At 24.9% G+C, this 21,178-nt stretch overlaps 2 long non-coding RNA genes across 2 annotated transcripts; one reads left to right on the top strand and one right to left on the bottom strand.

The window, feature by feature from the left end:
• Positions 1-1,122: 1,122 nt before the first annotated feature.
• Positions 1,123-5,551, bottom strand: LOC136076311 (uncharacterized). Its single transcript, XR_010636158.1, has 3 exons — positions 5,509-5,551; positions 1,961-1,984; positions 1,123-1,802 (listed from the first exon to the last, which is right to left on the bottom strand). It is a non-coding gene; the product is annotated as an uncharacterized LOC136076311 (long non-coding RNA).
• A 9,773-nt stretch (positions 5,552-15,324) lies between these two features.
• LOC136076310 (uncharacterized) lies at positions 15,325-16,199 on the top strand. Its single transcript, XR_010636157.1, has 3 exons — positions 15,325-15,532; positions 15,798-15,854; positions 16,024-16,199. It is a non-coding gene; the product is annotated as an uncharacterized LOC136076310 (long non-coding RNA).
• The last annotated feature ends 4,979 nt before the right edge of the window (positions 16,200-21,178 follow it).

Below are 21,178 nucleotides of genomic sequence, written 5' to 3'. Positions count from 1 at the left end.
TAGTTTTAGTGATGTATCATAGTTTTAAAAGATATATCAAGTTTTAGCAATATATGATATATCATTGAGTACCACTTTAAATGGTTAAATTAAAAACCTAATTTATAAGCATATATACTCAAATGTGCTTAAACAATATAAAGTCATATAATTTTTTAGTATAAATTATATTCTTAAGTTTAATACATCGCAACGTTAGAATTATCTTGTTCTATCTCCACGTTTTTGACTTTTGAGATAAAACGATTAAAAAGAGAGACTTAAGGAGACGGCACACAATTTTTTTTTTATAACTTATGTTTTTTCCGCAACTTTTTTACTTATAACTAAGGTTCCAATACGATAGAAAAACATTATTCTGAGGTACACAACACTATCAATAATTCAAATTTTTCAAAAAGTGGAGATAGAACAATATAATTCTAACGTCGCAACACGTCGATATAATTGTGGATAAGTATGAGTCTCGACGTCCCCATGATGTTTGTCGGATATCTTGAGATGTACAATGCCCATTGTTATAGAGCAAAATTAAAAACTCTTAAAAGTGACATATTCAAAATTTCTGTACTATACACTCCAAGAAAAAATCCGTTATATACAACGAACTGCATTTGTCGCTATTGCACCGACGGGTTTTCCGTTATGTTAACGGATTAAAATTTTAACGGATTGAAATTCGTCGATATTGATCCGTTGAAATTACGGATTTTATTCAGTTTGTGCAACAAACAATTCGTTAAAATAAAGGAATTATTACACTAGGCGGCTTTTGCTGTTTTGGTAAAATAAATAATTTACTACGTCATCATATTGAATAATTTATTATATCCATTTTTAAAGTTAGAAAGGAATTATACCAGATAAACTGAGATTTCATTGCAAAATAGTCCCTAGTATGATATTCAACATCTGATACAAACAGTACAACTTATACAAACTAACTTGATCGGGAGAGATTTTTTAGCAAGCTTTAAAAACGTTTTAACTTTAAAATTGAAAATCAATTAAATATTTATAATAATTTAATTCAATTTAGAAACTTTTAATTACAATAAAAATTACAAAAATTTAAATAAAAATATAAAAAGTTTTTTAATATATATTTTATTAATACAGCTATTATATTCAAGGTTAAAAAACATTTAAATAAAAAACACAAACATGTATACAACTGTTACTATACTAGGATTCAATTTTTAATACTGTTGTAAATTCATGTGTGTGCACATTTCAATTCCAGCAACCTGTTGTCGATTATTTAAAAATAAACAAACCTTAAAATACAATAAAGAAATTATTGAATATAAATGATATACCATAATACAAAATGGAAATAAATTTTAACTAATAACCCTGTAAGAAACATTTGTTGCTAATTCTTTATTTCTAAATTACTAATAAAAATTATGTTATTTTAATAGTTCTACATTTCAATGTATTAAACAAAAATTAAATGCACTACAAAAGAACCTTACCTGTTAAGTGAAAGGTTCTAAAATTTTTACGCACATCATTAGTTGTAAAATTTTTACACACATTAAGAATAAAAGAAAAAAAGTCTCTCACCTTTTTATCTAATAAAAATAAACACATTAAAAGTATTAATATTAGAACTTAAATTTGATACCTCATGCCTGAATGCCACATGTCTAAAGTAGCAAGTTCTATACAAATATAAACAAGCAATATATAAACTTAGTTGTAACTAACATAAAAAAAATTGCAAGTAAAAAAAAAATAGTTTTACAACTAGTTTAAACTTACAACTAGTTTAAACTGTGATATAGCATGACACGTGTCTAAAATAGCAAATTATAAAAGCATATACAAATTTAAATAACCAAATTATAACAATCTATATATAAACTTTGCATTAACTAGCCTAAATACCCATAAAATAAAAAAAATGCAAGTAAAAAGTTAACAACTGATTTATTTTACAACTGATGAAACTTACAGTGTAATATTGCAAGCCATATGCCTAAAATAGTCAATTATAAAGACATATAAACAAATTATATGTAAACTTAGCTGAAACTAGCCTAAATAAATATACCCATTAAAATAAATGTCAGTAAACAATTAAATTTTATACAAGAAAATTTGTAGACAAATATAAGATATTTTAAGCTTCCATTTATTGGATTTTACTCAAACTTCACTAAAACTAAAATTGATAAAATTATTAAAAAGTATTGTAAAAATGTAATAATCAAATTTATATTCACAACCGATAAATTAAAAAACAATTTTTGCATAAAAGATCCACTTCCTAAGATGCTTAAATCTAACCTTGTCTACCAATTTCCTTGTGCTGGCTGTAACGCCAGTTATATTGGAGAAACCTCCAGACATTTGACAACACGGATAAATGAGCACCTTATGAGTGACAAGCAATCACATATTTTTAAACATTTAAACTCATCCATTAATTGTAAAACATTAACTAATTATGATTGCTTTCAGATTTTAGATACTGCCTCTACCATTAACAAATTAAAAATAAAAGAAGCACTTCATATTAAATGGGAAAATCCTTCTTTAAATAAACAAACATCTCATTATATTATAAATTTATCTATCTAACTTACTATATTAGTATTATTATTAATATTTTAATATTAGGAAGTTTGTTTTGTCATAATTTTTAATATAATTTTTAATTGGTTTGTAACAAGTTTATTTGTCCGTTAACTTTTTCTCTGTACTTTCTTCAGTTTTAAATTTATTTACCAGAGTTTTAATTGTAAATTAAATCTTTTGAAATTGTAGTATGACTACGAAACATGTCAAGAATAAAAAATATTGTGATTTTTTTTAAAATATATATATATATATATATATATATATATATATATATATATATATATATGTATGCGTGTCTATGTAGGTGTATATATATATATGTATATATATATATGCATATATATGTATATATAATATATACATATATAATATATATGTATATATTATATATACATATATATATATACATATATATATGCATATATATATATACATATATATATACACCTACATAGACACGCATACATACATATATATATATATATATATATATATATATATATATATATATATACACATGCACACACACATATATATAAAAATACATATAAACACACAAATATATATAAAGACACTTACACACACACAAACACATATACATACACATACATATATACATACACATATACATACATACATACACACAAATACATACATATACACACATATACACAAATATATACACATATATACACAAATATATACACATACAATACATACATATACACACATATACACACATATACACAAATATATACACATATACACAAACATATACACACATATACACAAATATATACACATACACATATATACAGATATACACATATGCATACACACATACACACATACATACATACGTACATACATACATACATACATACATATACATACACACATATATACATATACAAACAAACACACAATACATACATATAAATAATCATACATATGCATATATGTAAATAAACACATATAAACAAATAAGTAAACACATTGTACATATACGCATACATACACACAATGCACAATCAGGTTCATACAAATATGTACACATATGGAACAGAAGGGTAAGGAGTAGTAGAAGAGATAACTGAATAGGTTTAAAATAAGGGAAAACTAAAAGCTGTTATATTTTTGAAAAATAGACAGAATTAATTGAAGATATAAGATAGTGAAAATGCTGAGTTAGAATTTTATTGAGTGTTTTTATGAAGGATAAATTTTTTGATATTGGCAATGAAAGCATTTCTAGTAATGTTTGGGAGATTTATTTTTATTGAAAGTGGCAGAGAGTTCCAAGAGTGATTTGATTGGTATTTAGTAGATTGAATACCATATTTGCTAGTTTTAATGTTTGGGAGATTTATTTTGATTGAAAGTGGCAGAGAGTTGCAAGAGTGAATTGATTGGTATTTAGTAGATTGAATACCATGTTGTTTTTTTAAGGTAGAGCTAGTTTATAAAAAGATATTGATCTAAGTTTGTAATTATAAATATCACTTGTGAATTTAAAATAGTTGTTGAAAGCAATAGGCATGGTATTATGAATGATATCCCACACAAAAACACAGTTTAACAAGTAGATGAGTTCATCTAACTTCAAGATATTTGATAAACTATACCATAAGTCTGAATAAAAATTGCTTGGTTGGAAATGAACTATTCATATAGATTTATTTTGAAGTTTTTTAAAATATTTAAGTTGAGTAGATGAACTTTGCCCCCATATTTGGCATTAGGTGGGAATTAAATATAGCATGCCAAATATTTATCAATGTTTCGTAGTTGTCAAAGTGCCTTACTTTGGAAAGCATTCTATTAGCTCGACTTTTGCAAGATATTGCTTTGACTTTTGCAAGATATTGCTTTTACTTGTCGGTGAAACAATAGATTTTTATCTAATATAATGCCTAAATATTTGATCTTATCTACAGTATTAATTTTTTTACCACTTATTCTGAAATTAAGTTTTTTTATAATTGTGTTGCCTTGAGATTTAAAGATAACTATTTCAGACTTCTTGGTATTTAAGGAAACTTTGTGTGATTGTAGCCATTGTACCAAACATGCAAGGTCATGATTAAGATTTTTATTTAGTTTTTTAAGAGATTTACTAACAATAAGAAGATTGGTATTATCAGCAAAATGATGTTTTGGAGAATTTTACACATGTGTGCAGATCGTTTTTATAAACAAGGAAGACCTAAGATTGAACCTTGTGGAACACCAATACATGTAAACCTAGTATTAGAGGAAGTGTTTCCAACATTTACAAACTGAGAGCACATATACAGGTACGACTTAAACTATTTGAGAGCAACTCCACTGACACCGTAAGGATTTAATTAGACAGCAAAATCTCATGCTCAACAGTATCAAACGCCATCTTCAAATCAACAAACACTCCAGCAGCAAATTGTTTTTGATCCAGGGCTTCGCGTATTGTCTCACTTATATCAATGAGTGCTTGATTTGTACAGTGCTTTTTGCAGAATCCAAATTGAAGGCTATAGAGATTATTAGATTGATTTAAACGACATACAAATAATAGTGTAATTTAAACTGTGTTTATCCATTCGCTTTCTCTACTGAAATTTAGTAGAAAAAGCAAATGGATAAACATAATTTAAATCATGCTTTTTTAAAAAAGTTTCACATTTAGTCTTCACATTTAGTAAATGTGAAGCTATTTAAAAAATGGCTAATTAAACTTACTGCAACAAACCTTTTATCTAGGTACGTGTGTAAAAATTTTAAACCATTTATTCAATTAAGTTTTATAATGGTTCGAAAGAGCTTTGAATTTGTAATAAAATGGTGAAAACTTTATGAAAAAAGAATAACTACAAAAAAAGTTATACTCATTTAAGTAACATTATTTTTTATTAAGCCTCGCTTAAGAAAAATGCAACTTACGTATAACACTCGCGATCAGCTGACGGCAGCTTTGTAATAAAATCATTGTTAATTTGCGCATGATTTTGCATTGTGAAATGTTCAAAACGATTTAAAAACGTTATTAAAAAAGTTTCGATTTAAAATAAATAAATATTTTTAATGATTAAAACGTTATAGTAAAATTTATAACAAAATTTTATAAAACATGCATAAAAAAAATATCGCGCATTTTTGTTATATTTACAATAATTATATATATATATATATATATATATATATATATATATATATATATATATATATATATATATATATATATATATATATATATATATATATATATATATATATATATATATATATGTATATATATACCAATTACAATTTCCCTCAATTACAGCAGAAATTTTAGATAAAACAATAGAATTTGTAAAATCCCATTTAGATCCCATATTAGAAACAAAAGAATTTGTAAAATCCCATTTAAATTACTGAGGACACTATCCATATAATTAAGCACTGCAGAAAAACTTTACTCTATTTTAATAAGGAAACGTAGAAGTAAAAAACCACGCACAAATGCTTTGATGTAACAATGGGAAGTTACGACGGAGCAGAAATTTGCGAATTTGTAGGTTTATTTATTTTAAATACCCTAAAATAATCCAAATTAATCAATTAGGTCTTTATCGCGACGACGGATTAATAATAATGCGTAAAAAATCAGGGCCACAACCCGATAAAATTAGAAAAGATATTATTAAAGTTTTTAAAAACATTGGCTTCCAAATTGAAATAAACATAAATTTAAAAATAGTGAATTTTCTTGATGTCACATTTAACCTCTCAGAAAGTTCCTATAAGCCTAACGACGAATTATTGTGCATTAATGTGAATTTGAACCATCCCCCTCAAATTCTAAAACAAATTCTAATTTTAATTAACTATAGGCTAAACCAAAACTCTTCTAATGAAAATATTTTTAACTCCTCTAAACGCGTTTATGAAGATGCTCTTAAAAAAGTGGCTTTCAAAATTTTGAGCTTAAATTTGAAAAGAAAACTGCAAAAAAGCGTAATAGAAATAGAAACATAATTTGGTTCAATCCACCGTACAGCAAAAATGTTTCAACAAATATAGGTAAAATTTTTCCAAAATTAGTGAACAAACATTTTCCTCCCTCTAATAAATTACATAAGATTTTTAACAAAAATACCATTAAAGTAAGTTATAGTTATACAAAAAATTTAGAAAGAATTGTAAAAGGCCACAACTACGCGTTAATTAATAAAAATGAACATATAAAAGAAAAAGACACTGATTATTGTAATTGTAAACAAAAAAAAGATTGCCCTCTAAATGGAAAATGCTTTTTGAAAAATGTAATTTACAAGTGCATTGTTTCCTCACTAAACAACCCTGATAAACAATATATTGGCTTAACCGAGGGGAATGGAAAAAACGATATGCCAACCACAAACAATCGTTTAAACAAAAAAAAATATTCAAAAGAGGCTATCCTGTCAAAATATATTTGAGATTTAAAAGAAAAAAAGAAAAATTTTAGTTTACAATGGTCTAGTCTAAAATCGTAATGTTTTTAACAAAATTGTGACTTTGAAGAAAGCCTAATTTTTGAAGCAAATAAAACTGTGACATCCTAAGAGTCGATTCTTTAGTATGCAAAGAACAAGAATTGCAGAACTTTTTTCAGTAAGTTGTTGGCTTAACATTGCCTTTTGATAAGAAAACTTGGTTTGCGTGAATGTCAACTGTTGTTTCAAACAAAAAATTTGAAGTTTTTTCAACTGTAAATTTAAAAACTTTTCCTTTAATTTTTTTCTAAGTTGAGAAATTATCTTTTCCTTACGAGTAATAACTTGATTTAGATACTGAAATCTGTATGGTCTAGCCTTTGCCTTAAATCATCTTAAATCATTAATATCTTTTTTATGCTTTCTTTTCTTAATTGCGATTTCATTTGCCAAAATAGTTAATCTCTTTCTCATAACCTTTTTTCTGGGACTCAACTGGTCATCTCTCAAACTGGATAGTGGTTCATGAGAAGAGGTTTTTAAAGTAGGATGAGATAAAGGAAATAAGTGATCACTATTTGATAAAGATGAAACACTGATTTGTTGAGAAGAAAATGAAGAGCACGTAGCAATGTCAATTGAGGTTGCGATTGATTGCGATGTTTGTGCCACAGCAGATGTTGTTATTTGGTATGCAAAGAGCATGTTGCAGATGTCAAAAAATGGTTTCGAATTTTGTGAAAAATGGTTTACAAATACTTTTGATGTTCTAACTAGTTGCAGAATCTGAGTTATACAAATTTTGATGTTAAAATACTTACCGATTAGTTCTACAGTTACTTTATATGAACTGTTGTTGGTTGCAAATATATGCAGTACAGGTTCATTTCTACAATCAATATTTAAATGAGCTGGTATCGGAAAATTACAAGCTAAATAAGCTTTAGCTTTACAATAAAATAGATATATTTTCTTGTGAGGTCCCATGATGCACTAAATTAAATTCAACAATCATTGTGAGTACTAGTGGTAGTAGTAGTAGTTTCATTTATTTCGCCGTTAAGTATACATACAACGGACAAATATAACGAAAGGAAATGGCTGGAGCAAGAAGAAGGCATCAATTAGCCTTATCACCGACCCCCATTACAATCGTATTTTACAAGTCCGTAAAATAATAAAAAATCTTTACAAAACGTCAAGTATAAGAAGTTTAGAAACAAAAAAGTACTAAAAAATTAAAAGTAAACCTAGTTAAGAAAGATATAAAATCTATAAATATATATGTGTACCAAGCAAACATGTCAGCGTTGAATCAACGTTGAAAACCGGTCGCAGCGTAGAAAAAGCGTTGCAGTCACAAAAACAAAGCGCTTTCAACGTTGAATCAATGTTTGTTTTTGTATACTAAATCGCGGTAAATTTAAACAATGAATAAGCGTTGAAATTGTAATGTATTTTAAGCGTCTCAAAAAAAAAAACGTTTATTAAACGTGGAATCAACTTACGCAAAAAGCCACTATAAAGACGATTCAAAATCTACGCTTTATCAACGTTAAAAATAAACCGCTTTTTAAACGTCACATTTTCAACGTTGAATAAGCGTATAAATTTCAACGTAAATTATCTTCTCAAAAAATCGCGTTTATTCAACGTTGAATAAAAGTACGCAAATAATCACTGTAAAAACGTCGCAAAGTTTAAGGTTTATCAACGTTAGACATAAGCTGCTTTTTCAACGTATATAAGCTATTTATGAAACAGCGTTTATTCAACGTTACATATACCAAAGTTGAAAATGTCGTAGTTGAAAAACGTTGAAAAAATGTTACTTTGACAACGTTGTTAAAACGTTGTTTTGAAAACGTTGAGGAAGTGGCACATTGAAAATTATTGTCTCATTAACTAGCGATTACAAAAATAATTTGCCGTAAGTAAAGGCAAGGAAAACTTAATAGAATGCATGCAGATGAATAAAAAATTTTTTAATAAAGTTATGTTTTATAGTTTCATTTTATTGAGGCTAATTTAAAACTTTTAGATTTTGCATCAAATTGTATATAATTTACATAAATCTCGGTTTTTTCAGGTTATTTTTGTTGATGATTTATTTATTTTAAGTTGACCATTTTAATAATTTGCAAAGTTGTATTAAATATGTTATTTCTAACTTAGATAGCGATTCCACGGCTTAACAAAAAACATTTGACGTTTGACAAAAAACAGGTAATTTTCATAAACTTTGCTCTCTTATATCTTTTTGTATGGTTAAGCCAGCGCCTTGAGGTTTTTTGCATCAGTTAGTGTTACTCAATCTCTTTCCAACCATATATAGAAAGTACTAAGCTTTGTATGGTTTCATTTATATATTACCCATATCTTGAGACCACTTTTCATAAAAAAACTTGCCGCGGGAACGTTTTTTTAAAACGAAGCTTTTGAAGGTAAGGATTCCAAAGAACTTAAACACATCTAATTTTTATGAAACTTTCCATATTTATTAAGAAAAGGACGAGGAATCTAATGGAATCTGGAAGTTATTTAACATTTATACAAAATAATTTAGTTCTCAGCGTTTAAAAACTTCAAGGTTAATTTATATAGAAAAAAAAAGTGTTTTTGAAAAACGTCCAGGTGGAAATTGCAAGTTTAGCCTTTCCTTTATTTAAAACAAGTATTTATTTAAGTTTACCTAAAGAATTGGTACTTAGGATTTGCAGATATAAATTATGTGTATATATATATGCTTTTGTTCGCGTATTTAATGACGTTATCTGTTTTGATTTTTGCGTTTGTTTTGGTTAAATTATGAAAATTAAATTGAAAGTGAAAGTATAATTCTTAAAATTTTAATCAAATGAAAATACATCTTTTACTTTTTCCCAGGTAAAAGATCTGCATTCTTCAAGAAAGTTAAAATCTTGATTTTTACTATTTTAACTACAGGTTGCTCTTATTTAAACTGTTTTTTTCAAAACAAAAACCTAAAAATAGTATTCAACAGAAGCTTATGAAAATGGAGTTGTGTAAGAAATTCTTTATTTCTTTTTATATTTATTTTCCCTATTTGTTTGTTGATTAAATATTATGAACTTTTGTAATAATTATTTTAATTCCTTTTTTTTAGGTGTTGACATTAACAATAGTCTCACCAAAATGATTGCTCCATCTATAAGTCAAGAAAGTCAAAATTATAAATTAGGAATACTGTAGCACAAATTTTTTTCACTTTATTAATTCTATTTATTGAAACCAAAATAATCCACCCCTTATTTTTCTTTATGTCACTTAAATTAAGTTTACTTTTATTTTTAGTCTCTGACACTGTTATGGATTATCTGAATATTAATGGAGGCATTGTATTCCTCAAAAATCCAGATTTGGTTTTAACCAATCGCCATTTTTTACAAATTTGTAAAGAAAAAGATAAATTTAACTTGACATGGCCAAATCTTTCAGTATTTTTTACATACTTGTTTAAATACCCTATATCTAGAGTTATGCTGATCAAGTGCCTTCAAAAGTCAAAAGATTTTATTGCAAAAGTAAATCGTGCCAAAAATTTTAATTTAGTATTTTTATGTATTTTTATAGTATTTTTATGGTTGGAGTATTTTTATGGTTGGAGGTTGGCTGCAAGAGCAGGTCCAACTATGTTTACTATGCATTTTTGAACCTTGTCTAAAAGAGTAAGGGCATTATTGGAAGATCCGCCCCAGATAGGGCAACAGTATTCCATACTAGGAAGGATTTGAGATATATAGAGATAAAGAATAAAATCCGGAGTAAGAAAGTGTTGAGCTCGATAAAGAGATACAACCTTAGCAGATGCTAATTTTGTAATGGATTTGATATACAGTTTCCAAGAAAGATTGGAAGTAAGAGTTAATCCTAGAAGACGAAGGGTAGATGGCTCATGGAGTACATTACTGTTTATAAATATAGGAAGATCTAGATTATGGCGATAACGATTAGCTGAAAAAAATTAAGTTTTCTTTGAGTTAAAGTTCACCAGCCACAGTGAGCCTAATGCTGTAGCAGAAGTGAGATCCTTTTTAAGCTCAAATACCCCCTTCAAGCAATCAGAGAGTGTTGAGTTCTTATCAAGGCAGGAATAAATGGTAGTATCAGCTGTAAAACAAGGCAATTGAAATCCATAGTGATGATCAGAAAGTAAGTTATTAGATTCGAGAGGAGAGCATAAGTGTTTGTTAATTAAAGACTCAAAACCTTTGCTTATAATTAGACTATTAGATATATCTACCTTCTTCAAAAACGTCAATTACATGTTACAAATTAAAATTTCTTTATTTGATAGGTGAAATCACCAGATAATATAGGTGGTATCCAAATTGGAAACTGGGAGATTTTCTTGATTAAATTGCGTTTTAATAAGAAAGTTTTTAGAACCATTTCCTAAAGGGATGTATGCAATAGAAGTTGGGGTAACAGAGCATGAAAAGTCATCATTAGCAATTTTCAAAATTAAATCAGTAGGTACAAAAACAGTAATTTGATTGGGAACAACTTCACTATTGTGGATAGAAGTAAGGGAAGAGCAAGCATCAGAAGGTAACTACTTTTAAAGTTGGAAGTTACTGGAAGAGCCAAGACAAAGTTTATATAGCTAGGTAACAATTAACAGACGACTTAAAAAATTGCAAAAAGATGGGTAAGTCCATCATGCCAGACTTTATCGAAAGCCTTTGATGTAATGCTATGTAGTACCATTCTGTAGCAACAGTTAGCAAGTCAGTTCTAAAACAAGATGATTGAAATCCATTTGTTTCGTATGTCATCTGCAAATAGAGCCACCTTCAAGCTTTTTAGGATGATCACTAGTTTTGGTTAAAAGTTAACCCATTACTTAGTGACACTAGTGTGATTTAGGAGCGTTTAGTGCCACAGGGTTTGTGTGTTTTGTGATTGTGATGTTATTGTTGTGATGTTTTGTGTTGATAGACAACTTGGCTTACCTTCTCGATGGTGTCTATTGTTAAAACATTTTTCTATGTTATTTTCATTTTTTTTATCTTAGGCGTTTTCATAGGTTCACATAAGCAATCTTAAAGAGTAAGTTTCTTATTTTATACTTATTTAGTTTTAAATGTTTTTAATTTATATATTTTTAAAATGAATTAACAAAATATTTTTAACACGTTATTGTGTGTCTGTGTTTCTAATAATAATATTTTTACATTTTTAGATATAATTTCTGCTATTATACCTGCCTATTGCAGTTGTAAGTACTCCAAATTTCAGAAAGTTTGTTTGCTGTAAGTTATTTTCATTAAAAATTAAATTTTAACTTTATTGAAGAATCTTCTGTCTGTTAAATAGGTTATTCTGAATAATTTCGACAGATTTTAATGCCCTTTTGCAGTAATTTACTGACCGATCTGTAAATTATACAATAATTTCAAAATGATGTATGATTCGGATTCCATGATTCCTTTATGCATATTTATATGGTGTAATTATAATAAAACCCCAAATTTTATTTTCCAAAACTAAGTAAATAAGTGAAAACCACCAGTCTGTAAAATAGATGATTCTGGTTAACCTCGTCAGATGAATAAAAATGGGACCATTATGAAAAATTTCGAATCAAATTTAATAACGGTTGAAAAATATCAAATATATTCAAAGTTGGTTTGTGTAGCCCTTTTGCAGTAATTTACTGACCGATCTGTAAATTATACAATAATTTCAAAGTTTAGTACTATTCGCATTCCATGGTTCCTTTATGCACATTTGTATGGTGTTATTATAATATAACCCAAATTTTATTTTCTAAAACTAAGTAAATAAGTAAAAATCCTCAGCCTGTAAAATAGATGATTCTGGTAAATCTCGTCAGTTGAACAAAAAAATTTTGGCGTATTTTATTTTCTTATAGTTGTTGGATCACTATGGAAAATTTAAAGTCAAATGTAATAATGGTTTAAAAGTTATTCTAAAGTCAGTATGACACCAAAATTAAGTAAATAAGTTAAAACCCACAGTCTGTAAGATAGACAAATCTGGACATTCCCGACAGAGTTAAAAACATTTTTTTTTTGTATTTTATTTTCTTATAGTTGTTAAATCAATATGGAAAATTTCAAGTCAAATGTAATAACGGTTCAAAAGTTATTCAAAAGTCAATATGATCCAAAAATACTCTCTTTTTCGGTGCCATAACACTGCATATTTTTCATACTTAAGCCCTATACCTTTCGTCAAAAAATCATCAATTTTTGCACTACAAAATATTCAATAACTTTGGATCCGCTTAACTTCAAAGGTCGAGTGACCCCTCATTTTTTAAGTCAGGTTAAGCTCTATACGATGATATAAATTATATATGTTTTTTTAAATTATAAAAAAATTGTCTGGAATGGCTAACTTAGAAATAGCATTTAATTTTAATAAGATTCAGATGTTTAAAGTAATATCAAAATTAATAAAATATAATAAGTCAGACTAAATTTAGTCTGTTAACAGACTCAATTTTTTATTTATTTGATAAACTTTAAACACCTTACCCTAATTATTAAGCAAATATTTCAGTATAAAATCTTCTACCAATAATGAAAGTATGCATTATTATGTTTTTTTTGTAAAAACACGTTTTGATAAGAAACTTTATTTCCATTTTTTTGAAAAACTTATTTCAATAGAAAAAGTATTACTTCCTAATTATAGAGTTGGTGTTGTATATTTAATTCTAACATTCTTTATCATATATTTTTATTTATTTTAATAATATGTATTTATGCATGTATATATGGGTAAATTTATGAATATATATAAAAGAAATATATACATTTTATATATATATATATATATATATATATATATATATATATATATATATATATATATATATATATATATATATATATATGTATACATATATATATATATATTTATATATATATATATACATATATATATACATAAATATATATATATATATATATATATATATATACATATATATATATATATACACACATATATATATATATATAAATATATATATATATATATGTATATATATGTATGTATATATTTAAATCATATTTTAATTTATTTTAATAATAAGTATCATGCATGTACTTATGGGTAAATTTAAATATATATAAACGAAATGTATACATTTGTTATACGTATGTAAAATGCATATATTTCTAGCCCTAATAATAGAGTAAGTGTTTTATATTTAATTCTAACATTTATTCTTTATCATATACCTTTGATATATATTTTTATTTGTTTTAATATTATGTATTTATGCATGTACTTATGAATATATACATATAAGAAATATATACATTTTATATAAGTATATATATATATATATATATATACATATATATATATATATATATATATATATATATATATATATATATATATATATATATATATATATATATATATATATGTATATATACATATATATTTTTAAATATGTATATATACATATATATTATACTTATATATATATATATATATATAAATATGTATATATATATATATATATATATATATATATATATATATATATATATATATATATATATATACATATTTATATATATATATATATAAGTATAATATATATGTATATATACATATTTAAAAATATATATGTATATATACATATATATATATATATATATATATATATATATATATATATATATATATATATATATATATATATATATATACGCACGAAAATAAGTTTCTCCTAAAAAACTATAAAAATAAATGAGTTCAAATAATATTTACATTAACTACCCTTTTTAAAAAAACATTTTAAATAAATAGCATAAGTAATCATTTCTAAAGAATTCTTTTTATAATAGTGTCAGCAAATTCCACAAATGTGTGAAAATTTACAGTAGTTAAGACATTTGCAACTTCCTGTAATTTAATTTTTGGTATAAATTGAAGTTTTATTAATTTGATCATTCATTTCTGATAAATCTTTGTTGATGAAACACAGTGTCAAATGGAAAAAAATTTAGTTAAGTGATTTTCTACTAATATATAATTGCTCTGTTCTTTTAAGAACATTGAGCACTCTATTGTGTAGAATACTTTTTAAAGTTGTTTAAATATATATGTATATATATATATATATATATATATATATATATATATATATATATATATATATATATATATATATATATATATATATATATATATATATATATATATATGTATATATGTATATATATATATATATACATATATTTATATATATATGTAAATAAAACAAATGATGCCTTATTTTTAGATGATCTATTACAATGACTTCACAATCTTGGGCTTTAGTTGTTTGTTTTCAAAACAGATTGAAGCAGAAGCAGTCGTTCCATGTTGTTGGGTAAAAGATGGTTGGTTATTTTTGTCAACTGGTGTTCATGCAATGAAAGCTGCCCATAATAATTTTCCAATTGATTTTTCATGGAACAAGCTTAGAGTTAAAAGAATTAAAGTAACTGGAGGTCATTAAATTTTACATTACTCATTGCTATTTTAGTTGTTTAGTTAAAAAAACTATTATAGTTTTATATTAATGGTGAAGTACTATATTAAATAAACTTATTTCTTATTTTTATTTTGGGATAAGTAATATTTTGAATCTGTTTATTGTATTATGATTGCCTAGATATATATCGTAATCTGTTTACACTGATTCTTCATTTTAGTTTTTACATTTTTGTTTATATTTGTTTTACTTAATAATTACTAATTAGTATCTATTATTAGATAAAGATGTAGTCAAAGGATTTAATTTTACGACTACAGAGGACTCCGAAAAAGAATGTTAGTAATTATGTTGGTGAATGATTGTATTTCTCTTTGCATTTTCTAATTAACTTATCATTGTTTTTTATATGGTAAAGAATAAATAAAGTTTAATATTAACTAATGGTCATAGCTGATTTTAATAATACTGTCTAAATTTTTTTAAATTGTAATAATTTGATTTTAGGTGTAAGTTTATTTAGTAAAGTTCTGGTAGATCAAAGATAGAGGAATGATATGGTTTTAACTGGTTTCCATCTTATGAACGAAGTACATTATATGATTTAAATTGATGGTTTATAGTTACACCTATTGAAGTAAGTTTAATTTAGTTAATTTATGTATGGAATTGTGACTATTTTTAGTTCTAAAATTTGACTTTCATAAACTTATATATATATGTATATATATATGTTTATATATATATACATATATATATAAATATATATATATATATATATATATATATATATATATATATATATATATATATATATATATATATATAGATATATATATAGATATATATATAGATATATATATAGATATATATATATATATATATATAGATATATATAGATATATTTATTTATATATATATATATATATATATATGTATGTATATATATATGTATGTATATTTATATATATATATATATAGATATATATATATATATATATATATATATATATATATATATATATATATATATATATATATATATATATATATATAGATATAGATAGATATGGGTAGATATATATATATATATATATATATATATATATATATATATATATATATATATATATATATATATATATATATATATGTATGTATATATATATGTATGTATATTTATATATATATATATATATATATATATATATATATATATATATATATATATATATATATATATATATACAGTGACACACAAAATTATGTAACGTTGTTGATTAATTCAAAACTCAAACAAAAAAAACAAAATTATTTACATCGTAATTTACATAACTGCAAAAATTTTATGTTTTTTTTAAATTTGATTTTAAAGAAGAAGAAAAAATATTTATAATTTTTTTTAACTCATTGTAAATGTAACTCTATTAAATGAAATATCTTACAATTTTTCTGTCCAAAGTAAATGTGACTAAAGTAAGAAACATCAAAATTTTTTTTATAAAGTATAATGTTTTGTCAATAAAATTTATTACAAATGCAAGAATATGATTATATGATGATAATTATAAATTAAGTTTTAAGTTTTATCCTTGTTAAACATTAAATATTTTACAATTTATTGAAAAAATATTCGATTTTTATTTTTTTTTTGTTCCTTAAATGTGTTTTTTTATCGTCAAGGAGAGCAAAAAATTGTTTTGAATAACCTAAATTTCTAATAAATGCAGGTTCGAATAACTGCATTTCTGCATAACGGCATTTGCATGAGTTTGTTAAGGAAAATTCACAGAAGATGAAAATTGCTTTAGATTACATTAGCTCTTTGATTATCAGTTATTTTTTTATGAAATGTGAGAGATATTTAAATGATATAATCTTTAGAAAAAATATATATATGTTTATATATGTTTATGTACATACAGTATCAACTACTTAATATTATATTAATATTAAAAATATTTGTAATAAATAAAATAAATAGATATCAAAAAAGGTCTAAAAATATATATAATTAACTGTAAATAAATAACTATAAATAAATATAATACAAGAAAACAAATAATAATGTAATGACTGAAAAATGATAACTAATGAATTATTGTAATCATGATTCCAAATCAGATCGTAAAGAAAAAATAAAAATTATTAAAAAAACAAACCCATATTGTAACTCTACCAATAGTCTTTCTTCTTTCTTTTTTGATTCTTCTTTTCGTTTCTTTCTTTTTATTTCCTCATTTCACTTTTCATTCTTCTATTTTCTTATTTTTTTTAATTTAAGTTTATGAAGTGTTCTTTCTTTTTTTTTTTTTTAATTTACTTTTTCTCTTCTGTTTTCTTTTTTTTTTTAAATTTGAAGTTTTCTTTATTTAAATATATATTTTTTACCTTTGTGAATGATTTTTTGTGCACCTGTTTGTTTCAAGTTGATTTATATAAACGTTGATGAATTATTTGTGCTTATAAAATAAATAATATTTTTGTAAATAGTTTTGTTTTTTCTATATTCTTTATCTTCACTTTTTTCTTTTACTGTTATAAAAATGCATCCGCCATTTGCAAAGACCTTGAGAGAAACGAAAAGCATTTATGGTTTTAGAGAAATCTCAACATAAAGTTGACTGGATTTTTCTGTGTCTGTGATTAAAGGTGGAGTTGACACATTATACCAAGTTGTCAGATGCTACTCCTATTGTCCAAAAAGTAAAGTATATATATATATATACATATATATATATATATATATATATATATATATATATATATATATATATATATATATACATACATATATATATATATATATATATATATATATATATATATATATATATATATATATATATATATATATATATATATATATATATATATTTATATATACATATATATGAGAACTGTATTTTTTTTCTGTAGAACAAAATTAATTTCAATATACATTAATGACAGAATATACAGTTATGGCCATTGAAATCCGACCACTGCTGAATATAAAGAAAAACAGTCTATGCATGCGAATAATCAATTTATTTTCTTCCCTGACATCAATGATTAGTTAATTAGCTTTTAGCCAATCACATTAGCGTTTATTTTATTGCACTGTAAAATTTATTAAGCTATATATCTCATTGTAGGGTATGGATTATCATTTAACTGTCACAATTTAATTATGACTACGAAGGAAGGTCTTCGTGCTAATATTAAACTTTTATGGGAGGATGGTGCAAGTGAGCGTCAGATATCAGCAAAATTGCGAATGCCAAAATCTACTGTTCATGATATTATACAACTAATCAAAGACACGGGATCCACTGCGCCCAGAAAACGTTTTGGTAAAGCTACAATTACTAGCAAACAAACAGACAATATGATATGCAGGGCTGCTGTGAGAGATCCAACAATATCCAGCACACAAATCAGGGCAGATCTACCTAATGACGTTACAGTCAGCACTCGAACAATTAGAAGGCGTTTATTGAAAGATGCAGGTCTACGTTCTCGTCGTCCAGCCCTCAAACCGCGACTGTCTTTAAAGAACATCCGTGATAGGATCGCATTTTGTAGAGCTCACAGACACTGGTCAATAACCAAATGACGCCAGGTAATGTTTAGCGACGAGACACAAATAAAGCAATTCGCTCCGCATAAGTCATTAGTTCGTCGCCCACCTAATCAGCGTTTTAATGCAAGGTATACCGTACCAGCTGTCAAGCAATGTCCTTCAATTATGGTGTGGGGCGCAATAGCTTCATCTGGTCGATGTGGTATTTATTTAATGCAGAAGGGACAGACTGTTAATATATGTTACATATATATATATATATATATATATATATATATATATATATATATATATATATATATATATATATATATATATATTTATTTATTTATTTATAAATTGTATATTTTAAGCTATTTTATATTTATCATTGTATATTACTGTTTGTATTAAAAATTGATATGGAAATATTGCAAGAGCAGAATTCAACCTACAGTTTAGTTTTATTTGTCAAACCAATATATATTATAGCCACGTTTTATTACGTTAAATAATATTTTGCGATATTTTGTACAGCACATTTTAAGCGTTGATTCAACGTTATATTTTAACCATAACTCGACGTCTTTGTGTCACGTTAAATTGACGTTTTACTAACCATGTTACAAATCCTTGGAAATAGACTGCTTTAATAGCGTTTATGCAAACGCTTTTTCAACGTTTAGTTGCGACATTTTAGTAACGTCATTTAGTAACGCTTTTTCAACGTTACGCAACAACGTTTAATCAACGTCTATTAAAAAACGTTACATATCTTTGCAAAATCGATTACTTTGTCAACGTTTCCGCAACATCTTTTGCGACCGGTTTTCAACGGTGATTCAACGTTGACATGTTTGCTGGGTATATACATACACACATACGCACATGACACATACACACATACATTTATATACATGTTGCCTTGTATTCTTCGTTTTTATAATAAAATGAATAAAATTCCATCCACAACAACATAAATCATATAAAAGTGTCAAAAGTAAAATAAATGTAAGATAATTTACAAAAAGATACTGCATGTTTAGATTAAATGAAACAAGAAATAAAACTTTTAAACTTCAAGACTAAATATTCAAATGTTAACATTTTTAAAGAAGTGTGATAAAGACATTGATATTCTTAATAATAATAGTTGATCTTCTTTTATTTTTAGTTTTTTGGTAGTTAACATGTTAAAGTTCTTTAAGTTAATGTATCATTATAAATTAATTTTGATAACCTCTAAAAAAGACTGGCTATATTTAGAATATTAAAATCCAAATTTACTAAATGATATTTTAAATTAACTTTGATTGCGGAAGTGTTTGTTTTTTATTATGAACAACCTGTTTAAAACTTTTCCATAAAAAAGGTCCCCGATACTGAATAGAATAAGAACATAATTTTAGATTAAATTTTGGAGTTACAAAATTGTTTCCGGAAAATCTGGTGGGGTATTTATGGCTTATTTTACTAAAATATTGATTAAATATTGTTGGAGATAGTTCGTGTTTTATTTTATAGATGAATTGTAAGACTAAATATATATTAATTTTGAACACGTTTAACGATCCAAGCTTACTTAGAAGTGGCTCGCAAGGCACATTTCTTTTTGCTTCAAATACAATTCGGCAAGTATGTTTTTGTTTTGAATAAATTTTTTTCAACTTTGTGTAATTTGTGCTTGTCCATACAATATTTCCGTAAGTTAAATAACTATGTATTAAAGAAAAATATAAATTTTTTAGAGACCTAATGTTTAAGAATAGTTTTGCTTTATACATTATTGCAATATTTTTTGAAAGTTTTCTTTCCAGAGAGCTTATATGAGTCTTCCAAGATAAATTTTCATATAAAATAACACCTAAGAAATTTACAAATGTTTGTCTAGTAATATTTATTTTATTTATATTCAGATCAGGTAATTTTAGTGAAAGATTATCCATTTTATTTTGTTTGTGAAATATTATATACTTAGTTTTTGTTACGTTAAGCGTTAGTTTATTACGTATAAACCATTCGTTTACTTTGTTTAACTCTTCATTAACCACTGTAAAAAGCGTTTTAATAACCCTTTGAGAATAAAACAGGTTGGAGTCATCCCCAAATAAAATAAAA

This window comes from Hydra vulgaris, chromosome 02, assembly GCF_038396675.1.
Source record: "Hydra vulgaris chromosome 02, alternate assembly HydraT2T_AEP".
NCBI classification, from domain to species: Eukaryota; Metazoa; Cnidaria; class Hydrozoa; order Anthoathecata; family Hydridae; genus Hydra; species Hydra vulgaris.
The sequence above is the reverse complement of the archived record's forward strand: the minus strand, read 5'-3'. Positions and strand labels throughout refer to the sequence as shown.